The following is a 24,086-nucleotide window of genomic DNA, read 5'->3' on the forward strand; positions in this document are numbered from 1 at the left end:
TACAGCACAAGCCATTACTGTTCTATTCAGGAATTTTTCCCCTGTGCCCATATCTTCAAGGCTTTTCCCCACTTTCTCCTCTATAAGTTTCAGTGTCTCTGGTTTTATGTGTAGTTCCTTGATCCACTTAGACTTGACCTTAGTACAAGGAGATAGGAATGGATCGATTTGCATTCTTCTACATGTTAACAACCAGTTGTGCCAGCACCATTTGTTGAAAATGCTGTCTTTCTTCCACTGGATGTTTTTAGCTCCCTTGTCGAAGATCAAGTGACCGTAGGTGTGTGGGTTCATTTCTGGGTCTTCAATTCTATTCCATTGGTCTATTTGTCTGTCACTATACCAGTACCATGCAGTTTTTATCACAATTGCTCTGTAGTAAAGCTTTAGGTCCGGCATGGTGATTCCACCAGAGGTTCTTTTATCTTTGAGAAGAGTTTTTGCTATCCTAGGTTTTTTGTTATATAAGGAACATTTCTAATGGGTAATAAAATGGTAGCTAGGTAGGATGGGAAACATAGAAAGAAAAAATGCATCATTAAATCTAACTTCTTAGCTATGCAGTGTTGGTTATTAAGAAATAGAAATGGAAATTCTCTTTGTGATAATTACTGCCTTGTTTGGAGTACATGGCTTGGGCTGTGGTAAACAGAACTCTTTCCATTTGGGAGAGAATGAAGGAGAGTTCAGCAAGGTGAAAGCAGAACCAAGCCCATCTCGAGCCTCTTCTCTCCTTAAGTGATGTGACCCTCCATGCCATGGAGGTCACCGGCAAGTATAGTGGGTGTGAGCATTGCACAGGATACACTCATTAGACCACAAACACAGAACAGGGACCAAGCAACTGCAGGGCAACACGGAAAATTGTTTTATAAGCCGACTTTTACAAATTGATTTCAAAACTGGGGAGCAATTACCATTAAGAAAATAATTTGCTGCTCTGAAGAGGGTAGGGCAAGGCAGTGGTTCAAAGATAACCTAAGCCATCATTAGAGAAATCCAGTTATTTAGTCAATTTTACTTATTTACAGGACTAAAGATTAATGAGTACAAATACTCACTCAGACAGTAATTAGGTTTCAAAAACATACTATAACACAATCAATCATGGCTCCTGAATATAATAGCATTAGGGCAGAGCCCTCTTTCAGCTCCAGTTATTAGCAAGTGATTGGTGAACAGTAGGCTTATGCTGAGAGCTTACTCCCAGACCCTGCAATAAAATGAAAGAAAAGCCTTGGGAAAATAGGAGGCATCTTTATACCATGCTGGATACTCTGAGCTACTATAATCAGAAATCTGTAAGAGAACCTCAAAATTGGTAATGTCTCACTATAGTAGACAGTTTACTCTTGATTCATCTTTATTCAAGTGCCCTCCTCTTTATATTCATTTAAATCTAGTTTTGGGGGATGCTATGTTTTTATTTATAATTTTTTGAAATTTACTTTGTCTAGATGTTACAAATAAAGATAAGCATGTTTTTGCTTTGTTTTATTTTGTTTTCTTTTTTAAAATTAAATAAATTGGGACTCCATGGCACCTAAGAAAAAGGACAGAAAAAGTAAAAAATAAATAAAAACAAAGCAATTTCTCTCATCTGATCTTATTTATAAAAGGACAACCATGGAAACTGGCTGAAGGTGTTAAGTCCCACACTCATGAAACCTATGTGGAGAAACAGAAAAACAAATACACATTTGTAATATTTAAAAAGAAAAAACAGTTTGAAAATAGAGAGTACCATGTTTCTACTATTTAGGAAATACCTTTAATGTTAATGTTAAGGTTAACTATGTGTGTGACCGTGGTACTTCTGCAGATATAAGAACGAAGGTTGGTGATGCAGTGGCAAGTTCCATTTCCTCTTGTCCTCTTCTCTGCAGAAACAAGCTGCTATGCCTGCCTTCTGCTCTAAAGGAACAAAAGGAATGTAGCTCGAGAAGTATCTATGCTACGATCTGGGCTTCCAGAAAGACTATTTTCCTGTTAGGCCCCACCTTTATTTAATCATGTCTCCACCCATTTCCCTCTTACTGCTTTTTTCGATTACATCAGTTTTATATCAAAGTGTGCATAAAGCGCGTCAACTCCCTCTGCGTTGCAGGGAAGCCCCAGAGATCCTCGAAAGTCACAGATGCTCTTCTTTGTGAAATCACAGAGCACTTTGTTGAATTTGTAATTTTACCCTTCACAATTTCCCTTGATTTCTTTTAATGGATAACTTATTTCATTGTTATTTGTACAGAGTACATGTACTTGTTTTTACAGTATGCATTTCACTATTTCTTACAGAGTATGCAAGCTATGGAATTAAATGTGTAAATGTGTGCTTTGTAATCACAAGATTTAAAAAATAATTTTAAATAAAAATATTAGCATCATGCAATCTGGCTGTTTTTTTTCGGTTTTCAGTAACGGCAAACAAGGAGTTTTATCTCACTTTCTTTAAACTAATCTTATTTCTGTTAAATCTACAAATTCTCCCACCATGTAAAAGTACTTGATCAAAAAAATTGAGAATTGATACCTATTCTCTTACAGAGTATCTTCCCAGCTAATTCTCCCCCAAAGGGAAAGGATGCCTTGAAACGTTGAAATTCAGGCATGAGGTAGACAATATCAGATGAATCTTGAGACTTGTATTTGATGTCTGGTTTATGTGAGACTCAATCAACTGCCTTTCTGAATAAGCCCGAACCAGATTCTCCCACCCTTTGCCAGACTTCCTGGGGACAGCACTGCAAGGCCTGTGGAACTGCCAGGATTTCAGTTCTAAAAAAGGAGTTCTGTCAACAAGGCATTGATTTCAAGTGCCAGTGAAGGCTTCCCTTGACAGGTCTCCCTATATAAATCTATATAAATATTGCCAACACTCACATGTGCTATATGCTGGACTTTCCTCATTCCCCCAGCATTAAGAAGGACAGAAAGAAAGCTCCAAGATCCAGGAGATCAGAGAAGGATGCTGTCTCTATAAAATGTCCAATGAGCCCTTGGTACCAAAGCACACTTGTTTCTCTCTCTCTCTCTCTCTCTCTCTCTCTCTCTCTCTCTCTCTCTCTCTCTCTCTCTCTCTCTCTCTCTCTCTCCCTCTCCTCAGACCCTTCACTTTTATCACTGTCCGCTTGTCAAGAATCTTTGCCTCCTTCCTTCCTGATCTCATTCACCTTTCAATGCCCAAACCCATCCTGTCTTCTTTTAAATTCTTCCCTATCTTGTAGATTTTTTTTTGAAATGTATCCTTTTACCACATGTTATCTTGTATTTGGAGCTTCAGATTTGATTCTGTCCCCTCCAGTTCCATTTCTAGGTAGTCTCAGGTTTTGGGGAGAAAATCCTCCCTTCCAGTTTTTATTGGTCCTTTCTACTGGGATGAAAATATGAGGACACTTAAGACTTGTTTACTGAGGTATGGATTGCCCTTAGCAGACCATGGGGACTATAGGATGTCAGAGATAAAATTTGATGCTGTGATGGTAAATTGGAAGTATTCTTACAGAGCTTGGTACAGTGCCTGAATTCAGATGTCACAATAACTATCTATACTCAAGAGGCTGAACACACATGCTAGCCAGGAGCTAATCATTTTTAGTGTACTTTCAATAACAATGCTAAATTATAAATAGAGGAAGCCACATAAAATAGCCTTCAATTATTTACTGTGCCATTGTCTGAGTAATTCTGGGACACAGCTTTTGTGACTGTATGTAATATTCTTGGAGGGAATAATTGAATGACACTCAATTGATTTGATCCATTGGCACCACTACCACTAAGCATCAGTCACAGAACAGCAGACTAGATAAGAACAGTATATTTCTGTTCCCTTTCATATTCAAATCACAAATATAAAATCAGTTTTCCTTGGGCACATATTTTTGTTTTATGAAATTAAACACAAATGTTTTCCTTATTCTATAAAATTTGTATCTATTATCTTCAGTTTTGTCTTTGCTGTAAGGGAGTTTAGGTTAGCATATCATGTTCTGGGCACACATTTTATTAGCCTTCTCTCTAGAGGAACCAAGCATGATCATATTGTGGACATTAAGATTTGTTTCATGTGTTTAAATATGAATGATTCTAATTGGACAAAGTGACAAAAAACTTAAATGAGGCTATAAAATAGGTAGAATTGCTCCTTGGCAGTCACAAAAGATCGGTCCTAGTACCCTATCTGGATGCCCAAATCCATGAATGCTGAAGTTTCTTTATATAAACATATATAGTATTAGAATCCAATCTAGACAATTCTATCATGCACTTTATTTATTTATTGAGAGACAGTCTCATAGGTGAAATTTCTGTGCAAGAAAGGAAACAAAAAATTGATAGTTCATATAATAGTTACTCCAATCCAGACATAGGTGTGCAAGTTTGTAATCCCAGCTGAGGAAGGCAGATTAGGGAAGATCACCACAAAGGAAATAGAGCCTAGTCTAAATATCAAGACCTTATTTAGAAAAAATTAATTAACAGTAATAATAACAACATTTTGAAATATATCTTCAAATTAGTCTTAAAGTTAATTTTAAGGTAGTAATCTATTATGGATTTGGCCATGCATATTTGTAACTATATACTTGCTTTAGTTGTGTGTAACTCTAAAAGAGCTATTTTCTTAATGTAAGCTTATAATATATTTATTGAATTTTCATTTGCACTTTTTATTTATTTTACTTTACCACTCTCCCACCTCTCCCCATCTTCTGTGTGTCCTCACCCCTCAAATTTGGCCAGCCCCCCATATTTCACTAGTTGAGAACTTAAGCCTTTACCTATTTGCCCAATGTCATAACAAATAAGTTAGAAACCACACCTCCCAGATCTGTCTGAAATACATGGGTCTCAAGTTTATCTGTTAGGTAATCTAACTGAACCTGAACACATGGAAGCCAGGATATGCTAATGGATAAGAGCTAATATCACCAGGATCAGCCTCATTTAACCACAAAGGTCAGGAGAAACAGCCATTTATCTCAGAGAAAGAGTCAGTCCTTAAACATAGGACATTCTTACACATCAGATGTCCCTAGGTCTTCTCCCACTCAGAATCCCTCCTTGCTTCCATATCCATGGAAATAAGCTCAAGTTCAGTGGACAGATATGATCTCTTTCTGAACACACCACACACACACACACACACACACACACACACACACACACACACTTAATGCACAGCCTACCCCCAAAGGCTTCCCCAAAGGGAAGGTGGTTGGGTGAAGATGATCAGTTTGGATTTTGCTTTGCTGAAGCTGGCAATTAACCTCAACCACAGCACCATTCCATGGCCTGAAATAATTTCAATCTTCATAGTTTCTTAGACCATATCCCCTGCTTTCTGTCAGCCTGTTTGGTGAAAAACAAACAAAGAAACAAAAACAACCACAACCACAACAACAAAAACCTAGAGGGAAAGAGAAGTAAGATGTGGGACAGGAACAAGGCAGAGTACTCACATGTAAGATGGACAAGTCACAAAGTCCAAACCCGTAAGCAGATCAATCCTCTGTTTTGTTTTGAACAATTGTACAATGTTCTAGACTTTAATATCTTAAGGAAAGCTTATTATGACAAGTCAGTGACAGCACTTTCAGTAGGTCAATAAATCATGAACGTATCATATCATGGAGATGACAGCTATGTAAAGCATCACAGGAAATCTGATATTATTTCAACAAAATAGCAACTGCAGCCTCTTGGCACTTACTACAATTTTAAGTCAAGGTCTAAAACGTGCTATTATTAATATTAATGAATGGGAAATTTTCTTGGATGAGGTACTGAGAAATTAAACTTTTTTTTTTTTGGTTTGGTTCAAAGTTTAGTCTGACTTGAAGTCACGTTGTACAAGAGAAATAGCTTGCAAATGCAGCGTCTCATGCAGATGCTCCAGCCATGCCTTATAATTATGCTGACGATCTATTTGTGCCTTAGACTTTGTTCATGTTGGGTCGGGGGAGAAATCCAAACCATATGAGAAGTAGGATGAAAAGGTTGTTGGGAGCTTTCTCTCATGGCACCTTTCCAAGCATCTGGTAAGAGAGGAGATGTTAATTTTTTAATAATGTTTAGGGCATGGTTGAATAGGAATTGGAGGCTGACCCAACCTTGTTTTGTTACTCTCAAACTGAAAATGTTGAAGCAGCTGTCAGAGTGGGGGTGACAGATGTTAGCAGCGAAGGGTGCAAAGGCAACAACTTATTCCTCTTTCCAAGCTCAAAATTACCCTGTGCCAGCATTTTTTTTTCTGTTCACTCAGCAGAGAAGGAGGGAAATGGAAGGATTAAGAAAGAATAATAAAGCCTGGTATGTGGATAGTAGTTTCCAATATATAAAATGCTTTACATATTTTATCTCAGATAATTCTCAAATCAGTTTTCTACAGTAGGCTCTTACAGCATCTGCTGCAATCCTGCCAGTGTAAAAGGTGAAAGCTTGGAGAGTTTAAACTAGCTTGTCCCTGAACCAGTGGTGGCAACAGGACTACAATCTGGCATCCCATGGTCAGGCCAGAGCTTTCCATTGGGTGTCTTTATCTTCTTTCATCTGGTTTGGATATCTTTTATTCTAGCTACCACACCAATGTTTAGCAAATCATAAAATGCTGCCAGAATATGACTATCAAAGCCACATTTTCAGGCCTTCCCACTTGGTTCTTTATTCACACTAAGCTTTGCAATGAAGCATATGGTATGCTATCCAAGACTGTTGATCTAATATGTCTGCTTTAACGTTTTATTGCTGTAATTTAGTAGTTTAGGGCCTTGGTGCCTTTGGGTCATGGTCCTTACAGAAACCAGTGATCCCTCACATTTTTCCTGACCCTGGCCTCAGATTGTTTTTTGTTTTGTTTTGTTTTGTTTTTTCCTTTCTGATGTTAGACATCAGGGAGGGATTGGTGTGAAAATTTCTTGGCAAGTATAAAGGAGTACTATTACATATCTCTTTGTTACTTGGAGATTTTAATAAAATGTTTAGTTGACCAACCTCATTATCCAAAGCTGTTTGAATGCTTATCAAACTAAGATGAGAACTTAGACTCAATGCCCTGCTTGCTTTTGTATTTATTGAGTTGTAATTGCATGTGATATCCCCATATCCAGATCTTAATGAGTCCCTATAAAGTTGTTGATATGGGTCAACTTTTCCCTGTGTATGTTCATGCCCAGGTTATGGAAGAGGGTACTATTAAAAAGAAATTGCCAGGACAATATGTCACAGATTGTCTGTGAGGAAGAAGGAGACACAGATCTTCAAATGAGTCGTTGATGTGTTGTTTCCCTCGGATTCAAAAGTCCTGGATGCTGTTCACAGTTCCCGATCCAGACAAGGTCATTTCACAAAACTAATAATCCACTGGCACCTATCTACCCAAGATTGAGATAATGTACTTCTCAAAGAAACCACTGAAACCTGCTCTTGGCAGCAGGCAGGCTAAATAGCTGCAGGCATATGCCTACTTCTAGCTCCTGCCTCCTTGCAAACCTGTCCCCTCGGTCACTCTGTTTCTACACTCATTGAATCTTCCAGGAAGCGTTAGAAGCAAGAAGCCCACTGAAAGGTATCTATGGGAAGTACATGCAGGAGGAAAGAGTGATCTTTTATTTATTTTTTCCAATTAAAAGTTTTAGGTTGCCATACAAAGTAACAGGTTTCATTGTAGCATTTTTGTACACGTGTGCCAATTCACTTTGTTCACCATAAAAACGATAAAGAAGTATATGTAACTGAGGTGACTTTCCATAACAATACACAGCTTGACAAGGCACAAAATGAAGTAGTTCAATCTACTAACCATCCCAGTTTCCTCAACCCCCAGGCTGCTTAGTATGACTCTTTTGCCATCTAAAACTGCTCTAAGTAGACATTTCATATCACAGAGTAAATCTTTTCAAATGTACGTTAATCTGTCCCACTCATCCACCATAATAATTCCCACCCTGGACATCCTCAAATTTAAAGCCAGGACTTGGTCCCTGTAGATTATTCCTCCTAACACACTTGCTTATCCTTTCCTTTGATTTCCTTTTGTGGGCCCAGCTTGGCGAACAGCCCAAAATGGATTTAGCCTATAATTGTCAACAGGAGAGCCTGCCAAACCTGTGTCCGCACAGAAATAAACCCAAATTGGCAGAGAGGTGAGGAGCACAGCCATTGCAATTTCATCATAGCAAGGTCCTCCCAAGAGCTCCATAAAGCAGCCAGCTCGCAGCGAAGGCTGAAGAACCCAGAGTAAGAGGCAACATAAAAATGGACTACACACAAACAAGGCACAAGGCTTTAAAAGTAAACCACTCTAGTCAGCTTACCTAACACAGCCCAGAGTCGCCTGTGGGCTGGATGCTCAGATCCTGCAGCGAAGTCTAGCTAACTGCTTACTAGGTCATTCTATACTGAGTTTGACTTATATGTATCTAGTTTCTGTTTATGCATATCCGTGATCTGTGGCATAAAAACAGAAATATGTATTCTATACCTCTACAGCCGATTTCCAAGATTTGGAGAGTGATACATGGCATACATAATACTCAAGAAAGGATGTCTGAAGCAACCATAAGAAGGCCTGTCTCTGCCTCTTACTAGTGAAGAACCTTTGGTTCAGTTATATTAAAAAGTGCTCTTCTGTGTGTTTATTTTTCCAACTTTCTAGAAAACCAGAGAGGCTTTCCACAGTAGGAACATAAAAATCTTCTCAGGTAAGAACCCAGTGTAAACCTTGGCTCACTCTAAATTTAAATCTTCGCCTACAGATATTTTCATAACAGGCAAATATTCAACAGTGGAATGTAGCATATTCATATAATTACAATAATAAAATCATCATAAAAAAATCATCATTATAGACAACAGTAGGCATGAGAAAGTTACCAGTGGTTTTCTTGTCAGACAAAAGGAAAAATATCCCCAAAGTCCTGAAAATGTACTTTGTTATCTAAGCCCTGGAAGAAATGCTATACATTGTGAATATTGAAGTAATCCCATAAAGATAGTAGATGATTCATCATTTTATTATAATAGCTATAATTTAAAAGATGTACAGGTGAAGCACAGGAAGAAAATGCCTTTCTTAAAACAAAAAACCCTACTTTCTACACCATTTTGTAAGATAGCAATACAGGCATCTACTCATTTTAGGGGTTATATGTTGTTATAAGTATCTGGGAAGTCCAAAAAATAAAGCTTTCAAAGGACTGGTGTTTGAAAATCTACCAGATAGTTTTGCATTTCCATCATAATTAGTTCAATTTCATCCACTGAATTAATAGTACATATTTTTGCTCTGCTTGGCCTTTCATTGCTTCCTCACTCATGTTGTCTCACTCTTGTAGGCTGGCTGAAAAGACAGGGAAGGGTAAACAGCTCATCTAGAGTGACTACAATGGTACTAGAGTATAGTCATTGTCCTTTGCACAAGAAAGGGATGCTGTCACCACTACACAGGAAGTCAGAGGTTAAGGAATTACTCCCAAGGTAAATACTTAGTAGAAATTGTGGATGACATCAATGGAAAGACTGGACCACCACCCCAGGATGAGATGGGCTTCATCAAAGAGAACACGTGGCCGGACTTATTTCTAGATTCAGAAAGCTTTAGGAATGATAGATGGATGGATAGATGGAAATGTGGATGGATGGATGGATGGATGGATGGATGGATGGATGGATGGATGGATGGATGTGTAGATGGATGGATGGATGGATGGATGGATGGATGGATGGATGGATGTGTAGATGGATGGATGGATGGATGGATGGATGGATGGATGTGTAGATGGATGGATGGATGGATGGATGGATGGATGGATGGATGGATGTGTAGATGGATGTGTGGATGGATGGATGGATGGATGGATGGATGGATGTGTAGATGGATGGATGGATGGATGGATGGATGTGTAGATGGATGTGTAGATGGATGTGTAGATGGATGGATGGATGGATGGATGGATGGATGGATGGATGTGTAGATGGATGTGTAGATGGATGGATGGATGGATGGATGGATGGATGGATGGATGGATGGGGATGGATGGATGTGTAGATAGATGGATTGATGGATGGATGGATGGATGGATGTGTAGATGGATGGATGGATGGATGGATGGATGGATAGATGGATGTGTAGATGGATGGATGGATGGATGGATGGATGTGTAGATGGATGGATGGATGGATGGATGGATGGGGATGGATGGATGTGTAGATGGATGGATGGATGGATGGATGGATGGATGGATGGATGTGTAGATGGGTGGATGGATGGATGGATGGATGGATGGATGGATGTGTAGATGGATGTGTAGATGGGTGGATGGATGGATGGATGGATGGATGGATGGATGTGTAGATGGATGTGTAGATGGGTGGATGGATGGATGGATGGATGGATGGACAGATGTTAGATAGAGAGTTGCAGAGTTGCTCTGTGTATACTTAGTTCCTACTTATGCTGCATGTGAAGTCCCACATTTCTGAGAGAAAAAGCCATTATCTACATGACCACAATGGCTTTGCTTACAACATGCTGCACTTAGGGTGGTGTCAAATGCTTCTGTAAATAGTCTAGAAAGTTTCATGTATATCTATTCACACCATCCCTCAACCAATCAGCTTAAACAAAATAGGCCTTTTCATTTCACAGTAAGCTTTCATAAAGTAAGGAAAAAAATTAATCAACATCTATTTTCTAAAATTTCTCTGTTCCACCAATTGAGGGGAAAAACTCAGTTGGGAGCTCAACATTACATTCTCTGATAAAGAAAACCAGAAAACATGGAAGGTGGGGTTGAAGGAAAATATTCAGGCTATGCTTTACTGTTACTGAATATTGCAGGGTGTTTGTTCACACTGTGAAGTTAGAGATTGTGTTATTTACTGGGGAAACCTGTCTTTAGTTGTGGTGTGGCTCAGCCTTAGCTTTACCTTTAATCCAAGAGCTTTGTGCTTTAATATTGTAAACAGGATTGAATAAAGGCAAGCACAGGTCAAGAGGTGGGGCAAGGAACTAGTTGACAAGAAATGAAATAGGATTATTAAGTAAAAATAATATAGAGAGTAAAAGGGAGTAGGAGCGTGAATAGAAAGATACATGGGAAGTAGAAGGAAATAGAAGGGAACTGCAGTTTGAAGGAGGTTTTTTGAGACAACATGAGAAACATGTTGAAACATGCCAAAACATTGGTGGAGTAAGAATTTCAGGTGGGTGTTTCCTCTGCCTCTCTGAGCTAGCAGGCATTCACCCTAGCACCCGGCTCCTGTGTCTTCACTGGTGAAGCTTGGACCACTTAGATTTTGTCAAGTATGAGAAGAAGAAACATTGTAGAAGCAGAAATCAGGATTTTATGAAAATAGGCACTCCTTGGGGTTTAACATTCAGTGTGTGCTGGAGTAGTGGACACTCCTGAGGATCAACCAGATATTTTTATTTGTAACAATAGATTATCCTGCACGTGTATAGAGTGATTTCTTACCTTATGACTAGAGAGTTGAATTAACTTGGCTGTAAAAAGAAAGAGAAGAGAAGGGTGGGCCTGGTTTCTGTGTCAGAACTAGCCCTGAGGCTGAGGCAGACAAGCTGGAAGAGGTTTGGGTGCCTGACACACAACAGCAGAAATAACCGTGAAGCAAAGCATTGGGAAGAATGGAAGAATCACAGAAATGGAAGAGAAGTGACTGCCAGAGATACAAACACATGGCAATGATAGCAAAGGCATAGACAGGAAGGTGGGGAGTGGGGAGCCAGCAGCATCAGTCAGAGGCAAGGAGTGCACATACCAACAAAGTACAAAGCAGCATGAAGAGGATGGTCTCATGGTGACAGAAGAAAAGACAAGTACAAAACATTGGTAGGGCAAGCAAAAGTAGAAAAAGAACCAAAAATAAACGACAAAATGAGTAAGACCTTGAAGGATGTGAGGAATGTGAGAACAGAGGGGAGGCAGGGAAGATGTGTTGCCAGAAGAGGCAAAAGAATAAAATAAATCCTCCACCTGAGTGTTCATAGACAATAGGAGTTGGATGGTGGTTAATGCCAAAAATGGGCAAGAAAAAATGTTTTTAATAATGGAGGAACTACAACATTCTCAAGCTTCAGAAAACTCCAGGGGTAAAGCCATATCAAGTGCATGAGTGCATGCGTGCATGCGTGCGCGCATGTGTGTGTATACACATGTGTATGTCTGTATGTACGCTCACATGTGTGTGCATGTGTGTGTATATATATGTGTGTGTGCTCACATGTGCTTGTGCCTGCATGTGTGCATGCATGAATGAGTGTGTGTGTGTGTGTGTGTGTGTGTATGTGTGTGTGCTTGGCAGGGTTTAGAAACCTTCCCACAGAGTTTTGGCAGGCTTGGATAAGGAGAAGTGGGTACAGCCCTGTACAGCTAAGACGATCTCACTTGGAGATAATGCATGGCTCACCCTTGGGTTGTCATGTGATGATACCTAAACGCCAGGGAAGTGACAGCCATTCCTTTTGAGAAGCAGGTGTCAGAAAGGGTCAGTGATAAGATGACTGGCATTTGTGCTCTCACAAAGGCCAGTTCTTCTGGTAGCTTGACTCCAGCATGGCTAGTTGATCACAGTGCCTTTCAGGGACTGGAGGTCTCTCTGAGGCATGATCAGGGGAAAAAGATCAAGTCAGACTCCTAGGGAACCGACCACACAGACTTCAGTCCCTCCACATCTGGTTTTCAACATTGCGTCTCCTTTTAATGTACTTAATTTCACTGTCTCGTAAACACCTGAACAAGCTGCTGCCAATGCATTTTGCAAACAGCCAAGAAAGGAAGAAGTCAAGAAAGAAGAAAAGGAGCAAAGCCCTGTTAGAAAGGAATAAGGAAGAAACTATTGCTTAAAGCTTACGTTTGCAGCTCTGTTTGAGGGAGTTAAGTGATGAAACAGAGAGTCAGACTTCTAAAATCATCTGAAGATTTCACAGCCTCCTAAAACAGAACCACCAAGACCTGGCAGTTCAAAGGGCCTGTGAAGGGCACTTCACACTCCAACCTGTCCCGTGCTCCACCCCATGAGATGTTCTCAGGCACAAGAAGCTAAGAAAAAGTATAAGTTGATTCTCTAACTTATAGTAACAGAAAACTGATAGAATGGGGAACCTTTGAAACTTGCTAGCAGAGGCTATGTTACTATAGAAGTATAGATATTTGGAAACATAAAATTGAATTGCTTTTAATTTAATTATTTATTAATAATTTATTAATATTGTATTTTAATAAATTTTATATGAATGGTTATAAATCCATTGCAGAGGAGCAAGAAATTTTTAAAAATCCTTTATGTACTAATTTGATTAAAAAAAAAAAACCTAACTCAGTCTAACCAGCTTACTGGTAAGAATAGCCCATAATTCCTTCCTTCAAATGTCAGTTATTCAGCTTCCCAATACTCCAGAGTTAACATAAAGAAGATGTGGTCACTTAGGTTTTTACTACTATACAATAGCCATCGAGTAAAAGTGCCAGGATGACAGTGTAGCTTTCTAGTCAAAACAGATTTTTAAAAGATGTTTTTCTTCCTGTTTAGGTGATGTTCATGGCACACATCTCATCCAGGAATGTCCGCCTACTACATTACTTTTTAATATTAAGCATGAGGGAAAGCCGAGCATTGCTTTGCCTCCTTATATGTAATTAGGAAAGTGAATTTCACTCAGAATGAACAGTAAAGCCAGTGTTAATGACACTGAAGTGGGAGCAAAGGCTGTTCTGTACTCTAACATAAGAATTGGTTTTACTTCATCTTATTAGAATATTTAAGACCTGAAAGTAGTTTTTGTCTTTGAGTTTGTTTATATACTGGATTACGTTGATGGATTTCCGTATATTGAACCATCCCTGCATCCCTGGGATGAAACCTACTTGGTCAGGATGGATGATTGTTTTGATGTGTTCTTGGATTTGGTTAGCAAGAACTTTATTGAGGATTTTTGCATCAATATTCATAAGGGATATGGGTCTGAAGTTTTCTATCTTTGTTGGGTCTTTTTGTGGTTTAGGTATCAGAGTAATTGTGGCTTCATAGAATGAGTTGGGTAGAGTACCTTCTGTTTCTATTTTGTGGAATAGTTTGTGAAGAACTGGGATTAGATCTTCTTTGAAGGTCTGATAGAACTCTGCACTAAACTCATCTGGTCCTGGGCTTTTTTTGGTTGGGAAACTATTAATGACTGCTTCTATTTCTTTGGGGGGATATAGGGCTGTTTAGATCATTAACCTGATCTTGATTCAACTTTGGTACCTGGTATCTGTCTAGGAACTTCTCCATTTCATCCAGGTTCTCCAGTTTTGGGCACAGGGGAAAAATTATTGAATAGAACAGCAATGGCTTGTGCTGTAAGATCGAGAATTGACAAGTGGGACCTCATGAAACTGCAAAGCTTCTGCAAGGCTAAAGACACCATCAGTAAGACAAAAAAACCACCAACAGAGTGGGAAAGGATCTTTACCTATCCTAAATCAGATAAGGGACTAATATCCAATATATATAAAGAACTCAAGAAGGTGGACTCCAGAAAGTCAAATAACCCCATTAAAAAATGGGGCTCAGAACTGAACAAAGAATTCTCACCTGAGGAATACCGAATGGCAGAGAAGCACCTGAAAAAATGTTCAACATCCTTAATCATCAGGGAAATGCAAATCAAAACAACCCTGAGATTCTACCTCACACCAGTCAGAATGGCTAAGATCAAAAATTCAGGTGACAGCAGATGCTGGCGAGGATGTGGAGAGAGAGGAACACTCCTCCATTGTTGGTGGGATTGCAAGCTTCTACAACCACTCTGGAAATCAGTCTGGCGGTTCCTCAGAAAATTGGACATAGTACTACCAGAGGATCCAGCAATACCTCTCCTGGGCATATATCCAGAAGATGTCCCAACCGGTAAGAAGGACACATGCTCCACTATGTTCATAGCAGCCCTATTTATAATAGCCAGAAGCTGGAAAGAACCCAGATGCCCCTCAACAGAGGAATGGATACAGAAATTATGGTACATTTACACAATGGAGTACTACTCAGCTATTAAAAAGAATGAATTTATGAAATTCCTAGCCAAATGGATGGACCTGGAGGGCATCATCTTGAGTGAGGTAACACAATCACAAAGGAACTCACAAAATATGTATTCACTGATAAGTGGATATTAGCCCAAAACTTAGGATACCCAAGATATAAGATACAATTTGCTAAACGCATGAAACTCAAGAAGAATGAAGACCAAAATGTGGACAATATGCCCCTTCTTAGAATTGGGAACAAAATACCCATAGAAGGAGTTACAGAGACAAAGTTTCGAGCTGTGATGAAAGGATGGACCATCTAGAGACTGCCGTATCCAGGGATCTTTCTTTGTTTCTTTGTTCTTTCTTCCCCCCACCCCCCATGTGTGTGTTTGTATAACTCATGCATGTCATAGCACACATGTGTACATTAAAGGGCAACTTCTGGGAGTCAGTCATCTCTTTCCATCACTTGGGGTCCAGAAACCATACTCAGGTTGTCAGAATTGGTTGCAGATAGCTTTATCCGCAGAGATGTCCTTTTGGTCAGAGACAAAGTTTATATGAAAAAATAAAATAAAATAAAACCTCCCCCAGGTGAGTGAATGGATCCTCAGTCTCTTCCAGGAGAAAAATCAGATACAACCAGACACAGACTCATGAACTGAAGAGTCTCACAATGAGACCCCAGAGGAGAAGCACAGCTAATCCAATAGCACGGCAGCCAAATGCAAAGCCACAGGAGAAGCACAGCTAATCCAATAGCATGGCAGCCAAACGCAAAGTCAGACATTTCATTTTATGGCAAAGGGTTTGAATATTCATGCTTTTTCTTGGAAGTGTCTTGAATATTCATGTTTTTTTCTGTAAAGTGGGAGACTTTTAGTAGTGCTGATTTGCACAGGAATTAAATGGGCTTTGTTCATGCAGTACAGTAGCTCCCCCTCTCTTTGAAGAAATTTCACTCGTCTTATTGTCACAAAGCTATAATGAGACAGGAGGAGAAACCTCAGACAGTTGTCTATCATCTTGGTGGTCACTGGATTTAATAAGTTTGCCTGTAAGTTCTTGTTTTTGTCTGCTTGACTGTCCCACTTTCAGTCAAACCTGCCAGTTTGCTGAGAAATCTTAAGGCCCCATGAGAATTCTCCACAATGGACATTAGTCTGCTGGTCTTGGTGAAAATGGGTCAAAATGACCCCGCACGATCATTTGCTCTGTGTGAAGAGAAAAGTCAGTCTTCCACGAAAGTCTCTTGTTCTCTGCACCCTGACCAGTTGTTTGTGTCTCCGTTAATTGCTGACTGCTATAATAAAAGCTTCTGTGATGAGCACTGAAGAATGCATTGGTGCATGGGTCTAAGTCATTAGGAATCAGTTTGATACTGGTTAATTAATAGTAGTCCCCACCACCACCCCTGCCAGAGCCTATGAACCACCAAGCCACCAGTTCTAGTTCCCAGTAATGGTGCCAGGTATGGGTTTTCTCTTGGGGAGAAGGCCTTAAATCTAATAGTGGTTGTTTTCTTTCATCTTTTCTGCCATGAATTACCAGTGACCATATTTTGGCAGGCTATACATTTTTAGCTCTTAGAGTCCCTAGTCAGGTAAGACTGACAACAGCTTTTCTCCTGTGGTACTATATATACCTAATACCTTTTAGATCTGTGAAAACTAGCCAGTGTGGATGAATCTTTCAGGCCTGTACCAGCGTGATTTCTCCATCTTCTATGACTCATGATGAGTACTATCTTTATCAATATCATCGTAACATTGAGTTCTGAGGATAACCAGCAGCATTAGCAATAGACAACAGGGATTTATGAGACATCACTGGCCAAAAGCACTGATAGAGATAACCTATTGCTCACACTGGGATTTTTATTTGTTAGCTGTGGTATACAGTAGGAGCACTGTAGCTCCAACATAAAGTAATTCCATTTATATATATGAAACTTCTATAGTTATGAGTTTCCATATGAAATTTTAAAAAAGCATTTTACTGTTATTTATCATATATTCCTTCCTTTACCCTGCCCTCTCTTCTCCAAACCTAATTTAATGCCCCCTCTTCTATATAAACCTTATACCACTAAATTCTGCCTCTTCTCTTGGAAAAATCTCACTGATGTCTCCTTCCTAATTTCTACCTCTATGTATATTCATACACACACACACACACACACAGTGTTCAAAGCTAGCATCCACAATGAAAGAAAATGTTTAACATGATTGTAACAACATGAACATAGCTTGTACTCATGCCAGACAAAATCCCAGCATGGAGAGGAGAATTCAGCATGAAGCCCCACTCCTAGTTTAGGAGTTCTTGGCAGTTGGTAGGTGCTAGGAGAGGGAGAGTCTGTTTCTGTTAAGAATGCATTTACTGGTGGGTAGAGCACGGGCCAGTGGAAGGCCATGCATTCATGATATTTGAGCAGCTCATAATGGACTCTATGAATCAAAAAAAAATATATATATAAAGGACAGGAAGCTGAGTAGGTAGGGATGGGGTGGGACAGGGAAAAATAGAGATCAAAATACATTGTATGAAGATCTCAAAGATAATAAAAAGTAAAATCAATAGCCATAGACCCAGACAATTAGGCCCCATCTTACTTTAAATGGCAAAAACAAAATGAACTTCTGCTATTGATATTCCTTAACTAATAAAATTAGTAACTGAATTGCGATTTTCAGATTAGCTATATTCTTATATTTTGTTATATTTTCTTTGTTATGTCATCTAAATCTCAATATTGATAATCTTGCTAACAATCATATTATGAATATTTACTTTCTAGGATCTTCATTCAAAAGCTCAATATATTTTATTATATTCTTAATAGAGATTATACAAATAAACTAAGTCACTATGATCCTGTCATTTTTCAACATTTACCTTGAGAAATAACACTGTGTCTTTTTAAAGCAACAACCTGAAATTTCATGGAGTAATTCAATAATTTGTTTTAAATACTATCAACAAGAAAAATGACAGCCACACTGAGATTTCTGGATCACTTAATTATTAAGTCTCATTCTGTACCCAAGGGGAAAATGAAAGATGAAGCAGCTAGGCCATGACCCACAGCAGCCTTAAGCCAGAAGGCTGCTTAGAGACATATGCTGTTGTCACAGGTTCTATCAGGAAAAAAAGGCATAAAGCAGAGAGAAATTACTGCTCCTTCCTCTCATAAGTTAGAATCCAAATCCAGTGTTACCCGAGCTTCTCACATGGCATACATTTCTGTATTCTAATTGTGTGTGTGTGTGTGTGTGTGTTTCTATAGCAACACTTGGAGCTAGAGTAGATCTTAATTCTTTTGCAAACACAACTTTTAAAATCTATTGTCACTAAAAACACATATTCCAAAACTGGGTTGCAGACTAGATGGGCTATATAATTTGTAAGGACCAATTAGAGATGGAAATGCATCCCTCGATCCCTAAAAAAAGTTATTAAAACTTTCAGAATGATGGCAATGTGCATTAAACCAAGGTCCTGGGCTCAGCACCTGAGCTAGTGGAGAGCCTCTCCTGGACCTGGCACTTGAACCAAGGTAGATGTCTGGGAGGAGGCGCTTTTCCTTTTCTATCATAGATAGAGAGTCTGGTGCATTCTAATATTTCCTTCTTTTCTTATCCTCTGAGAGCCAATTATCCAATTGAACCAGATTGTGAAGTATAAGCCTTCCACCAATGGGCGGAGACTAGGTCACAACAGTGATAAGTGACAGTAGTGATCTTGGCCAAGTGTGCTTGCTAGCCAAGTGTGGATCTTGATGCATCCCTGTTGGCAAAAGGACTTTTCATGCTTGGCTACTTTCCCAGTGCGTGCTCTGTTGTCTAACACTGAGCTTAGGTGCTTTCCCAGTGTGTGCTCTGTTGTCTAACACTGAGCTTAGGTGCTTTCCCAGTGTGTGCTCTGTTGTCTAACACTGAGCTTAGGTGCTTTCCCAGTGTGTGCTCTGTTGTCTATCATAGAACTTAGGTGCTTTTCCAGTGTATGCTCTGTTGTCTAACATTGAGCTGAGGTGCTTTTCCAGTGTGTGCTCTGTTGTCTAACACTGAGCTTAGGTGCTTTCCCAGTGTGTGCTCTGTTGTCTAACACTGAACTTAGTCTTTGTTTCTAATCAACCTCTTAGACCTAGCACCTGAACCAAAGGGCGGAGGCATCCCACATCAGCCTTGTGCAACAGGACAGGTTGCCCTCTTACACATCTAAACGTCACACACAGCTTCCTGTGGATTCGCCAACAAGTAGAGTGTGGAGGATCTCTCAGTCTCTGTTCCCTGCCATTAGAACCCCTTCCAGCTACCTGGACTGCCTGGTAGGGACTCAGTGGAAATGGATGTGTCTAGTGTTGCGGGGACTAGGATGTGGTGGAACCCAAAGGAACTTTCTTTCTCTGAGGAGAAGTGTAGTGGGCAGTGGGGAGAGGGATTTGTAAGGGTGAGACTGGGAGGAGTGGAAGGAGGAAGGCTGTGCCTGGAATGTAAAGTGAATAAAAAAAGAAATCTGAAAACAAAACAAAAGAAAGGACTGGAAGTTTTTAAGCACAAAGTCTTTGTTTCAGAAATGTTACACTAGCAATAGCTTGAAATGACCAGGCCAGGCCATGCTAATAACGTTTTTAAGCACAGCTTCCTCGCTTCATCCAGCAAGATTATGAGAAAACATGATTATATTGTGTATTTTAATAGTCATTGCTCTAATTATTGTCACCAGGTACCCTACAAGGAAGCAAGTTAAAGGGGACAGATATCTTGTCTCTCAACATGGCCGGGAAGGCATGGCAGCAGGAAAGTGGGAGAAGCTCAAGGCTGTCTGCTCAAACCTGGGTGGGTGAGGAAGCAGAGATTCGCACAGCAGGGCCAGTCTACCAAGGACTGATTCCTCAACGACCCATTTTCCTTTCTTAGCTCTCACCTCTCAAAAGTTCATTAACCTTCCTAAAACAGCACAATTAATTGTGATCTAATAGTCAAATCCATGAGTTTTTGGGAGACATTGTACATCAACCACACATAATTCAATTGGATCCACTGAACAAATGTAATAGGATGAGCTGATGGAATTGGGTGGTTCAAATCCACGTCATATCATGCCCCAGCTTTAGTCAGAACAGTGCCTTTAATGTTTGCTCATTGGCTGACGCTGTTCCAATCAGTGGAGCACAGAGGTAAAGACTATGAGTCTGCTGGATAACCTCATCACATCAGTTTCCAGTAGCAACAGCTCTGAAGCCAGGCAGATGCCAGGCACAAATCCTAGGTCTACCTTTCCTAAGCTGGGGGACTTCTGACAAGTTATCTCTCTTTTTCTTTTGTAATTAGGGTTTAAAATAATGGTTTTATGTTGAAATTTCCATACACATGTATCTCACTGCACTTGATGTAATTACATTCATCCTTCACTACCATCCTTTCCCTCCCACTATTTACCTTTCTGCCCCATATGGAGAGATTACTTTCTGTTTTTACCCTTATCACACACACACACAATCACACATGCACAAAGAGAGAGACAAAGAGTGGAGAGAGACAGAGAGGACATGAATGTTCTAGGAAAAAACATTCCTTTACATTGGACCTTCTGAAAAGTTGATTAATTGATAAGAGCTTCAATGGTCATTGGTAGATTGGAATTCTGTAGGTTCAGAGCTCGATTACAAATTATCTTTGTCTTCTAACTCTCTTAATGGCTATTCTTGCTCACCTAACATTCTTTTCACTACTAAGTGAAACTTTTCTGAATGTTAATTTAGCAGACCTGTAGCTTCCACCAACCCACAGGCTAATGATGTTATCAGAGAGCCTCGGAGGCCTACAGCAGAGCTTTCTCTGCTCCTCTTTAGCCCCACTCACCTTATATTCCTTGCCACAGCACTACTTAAAAATTTTATGATATATGATTTTCTTTATTGTGCTTCTAATAACATTTCATAATTTCATCACTTGGTACTTGGGACTATCTGAATCTGTGTTCCAGTGCTATGGTCAAGCTGACTGTCTAGAGCAATGGCTGAATCTAGAATGCATTAGCTCTTACTGCCTTTGAGATGAGAGTTTTGTTTTAGCTTTGACAATGGGCAAATTTTAAGAAGTCTACACATAGAAGAAAAATATGAGATTTTGTCTTTCTTTTTTAAGCAAAAAATTTTTTTAATTCTATGTGTTATTCCTTTGTCTGAAAATAATAATTTTCTCCTTCCAGAATGCTATTAAGAGTAAGTGAGGAAGTAGAACACTGGCCATCTCCATGCTATTGAATTTTATGTTTTCAGTGGCCAATTGAGGCACAAAAGTATTAAATGGGAGTTTCTAAAAATAACTGGCTTACATTTTCAAGTGACTCTTGCCCCAAGCAGTGTGCACCCTCATGGCACACTGTTTTGTACTGCTCAGAATATGCAGCATCCCACTGCCAGTCTTTCCAGCCTGTATAACTACCCATCCCTCAGTCAGTTAGTGATGGAGGTTACCATATGCACTATCACCACAGCTCATTGCTCGTGTTCAAAATGCAAAAGTAGTAACTGCTTCTTTCTTGATATAACTCAGATCTTGCATGAATAGATAGCATCTGTGGCTGTGACTACCTTCAGAGCACACACACACACACACACACACACACACACACACACAAGAGGAGCCTGTAAGAAGGGAAATAGGGAGAGTAGAAACAGTGTAAGAGGGGTGCTGAAGTGCATATGATCACAGTGATTATATAGATATATGGAATTATGAAAATATTTTTCTTTTTAATATTAAAAATTTAATTGGTAGCTGGCACTGAAAATGACATGCTATTTTGCTATTAATCTCATGTGAGGGGTGTCTATATACCTTTTTTTTCTTTTGAATACACATTACCCATCCCATATGTCTTCCAGTTTCTCCCCACCTTCTCTCCCAACCAGATTTATTTCCTTTCTGTCTCTCATTAGAAAAGAATAGGCTTCTAGAAGACCACAAAGCATAACAAAATAAAATACAATACAAAAAAACCAAAAACCATCATCATGTTGACATTGGACTAGCCAAACCAACGGAAAAATAAAAGCCGAAAGAGCAGACACAAGAGTCAAAGTACCACTCATCCACACATTCAGGAGTCCCATAACAGCACTAAACTAAGAGTTATAGTATATACACATAGGACCTGATGCAGACAGGTGCAGGCCTTGTGTTTTCTGCTTTGTGTTCTGTGAGTTCATATGAGCATTCTCAGTTGATTTAGCATGCCTTGTTCTTCCAGTGTCCTCTATTCCCTCTTTTCCCCCCCTTCTTCTCCCTTCTCTTCTTCGGGGTTCTCAGAACTTGGAGGGCAGGAATTTGATAGAGACAAAAATGTACTTTCTTAATAGAAAACCAAATAACTCAATAAAACCCAGAAGGAGGAAAAAGAAATTTATGGTATTGCATTTGCACGTGGGAGAACATGGACAGAGATGTGACTGATGGCAGTGGGAGGCACCAGCAGTCAGGGAGCCAGCCAAGCTAAGAAAAAAAGAACCACAGCTTAGCTTCTGTCACAGTGCATTGCTTTAATTGTTCCATCTTATTATTGGCTAGTATGTCTCACTGTGACTAAATTGCATGATAATTAAACTTTATCATGCAAGTGAGTGGGACAAAATGTAAAGCAGATAGGACTCAATGCTGTCACAAAACTGTCAGTATAGAACACTCAGTTCTGTTTCTAGTTTATAATATCAGCTCAACCAGTGTTAATGATAAACCACAGATAACCTGGCCAAAGAAAAGCTGCAAAGCATGCGTTCTTAAAGATCTGCCAAAGGCTGAAATTCAATATTTCATTCCTTTCTGTACTTTATCCCTTTCCACAAAACTTCTGCCCCTGAAATTGAGCAAAAGTGAACTGGGAATGTTTTTACCATCATGATGGGGGAGCAATGTCTATCAGTTCACACACTGATGTGAGTGCAGTCAGAAATCTTGATGTCAGTTATCTTCCTGGAATGGGCCACTGACAGTGTCCACCCTCCCGCCAACACATTTAGAGTAGACTTCTCACAGTCCTTCCACCTATTCATGAGGTGCGGAGAAGGGCCTGTGTCTAATTCCCACTGCCAACAATAATACCAATAGCAATGTCAAGAGCTTTCACAAAGGAAAGATCCAGGACAAGGCAAAAGAAACCAAGGCCTTCTAGGTTACTTGTAATTTATACTCACTTCATGGTGTTAATACTCAAATGACTCTTAGTTGGCAGATACCTCCATCTGCTAAGTGAGACAACAGCCACTGATGACAGGATACTAGGACGCATCTGTCAAGACAAGTCTCCTGAGAACACTTGGGGAATCTGGTAAACAAAGACCTCCATAGGATCAGAGGTGAGGAGGACACAACATCTGTCCCAACACCGGGAGTAACTGAGACCAGCGGAACCCAGACACACAGGAACTCTGCCAGACCAGTGGCACAGGTTCCTTCCAGTTTGTCTGGACCAGTGCCTTGATAAGACCTTGAGTGCAAACTTCGAAGACAGCCCCACAACACCCAGAGGCAGCTCCACTCCCAGGCAATCTAACACCCCCCAGGATCATAGGATCCCAGGATCCCAGGACCTTGGTTACACCAGGATCTCAGGGTCCCAGAGGCAGCTTGACTCCCAGGAGCTCAGACACACACAGGATCTCAGGATCAAAGGATTCCAGAATCACAGGATCACAGAGACAGTTTGATTCTCAGGAGTTCTTACACAACCAGGATCAAAGGAAGGAGAGGTTCCAGTCAGACATAGCCAGGACAGGTAGTACTAGAGATAACCAGATGGTGGGAGGCAAGCATAAAAACATAAGCAACAGAAACCAAGGTTACTTGGCATCATGACAACACAATTCTCCCACCATAGCAAGTCCTGGATACCCCAACACATGGGATAAGTAAGATTCGGGTCTAAAATCATTTCTCATAATGATGATAGAGGACTTTAAGAAGGAAGTGGATGCTCACAGTCATCTATTGGATGGAACACAGGGTCCCTAATGAAGGAGCTAGAGAAAGTACCCAAGGAGATAAAGGG

This window comes from Mus caroli, unplaced genomic scaffold, assembly GCF_978045245.1.
Source record: "Mus caroli unplaced genomic scaffold, Mus_caroli_1 scaffold_13, whole genome shotgun sequence".
In the NCBI taxonomy this organism is placed as follows: Eukaryota; Metazoa; Chordata; class Mammalia; order Rodentia; family Muridae; genus Mus; species Mus caroli.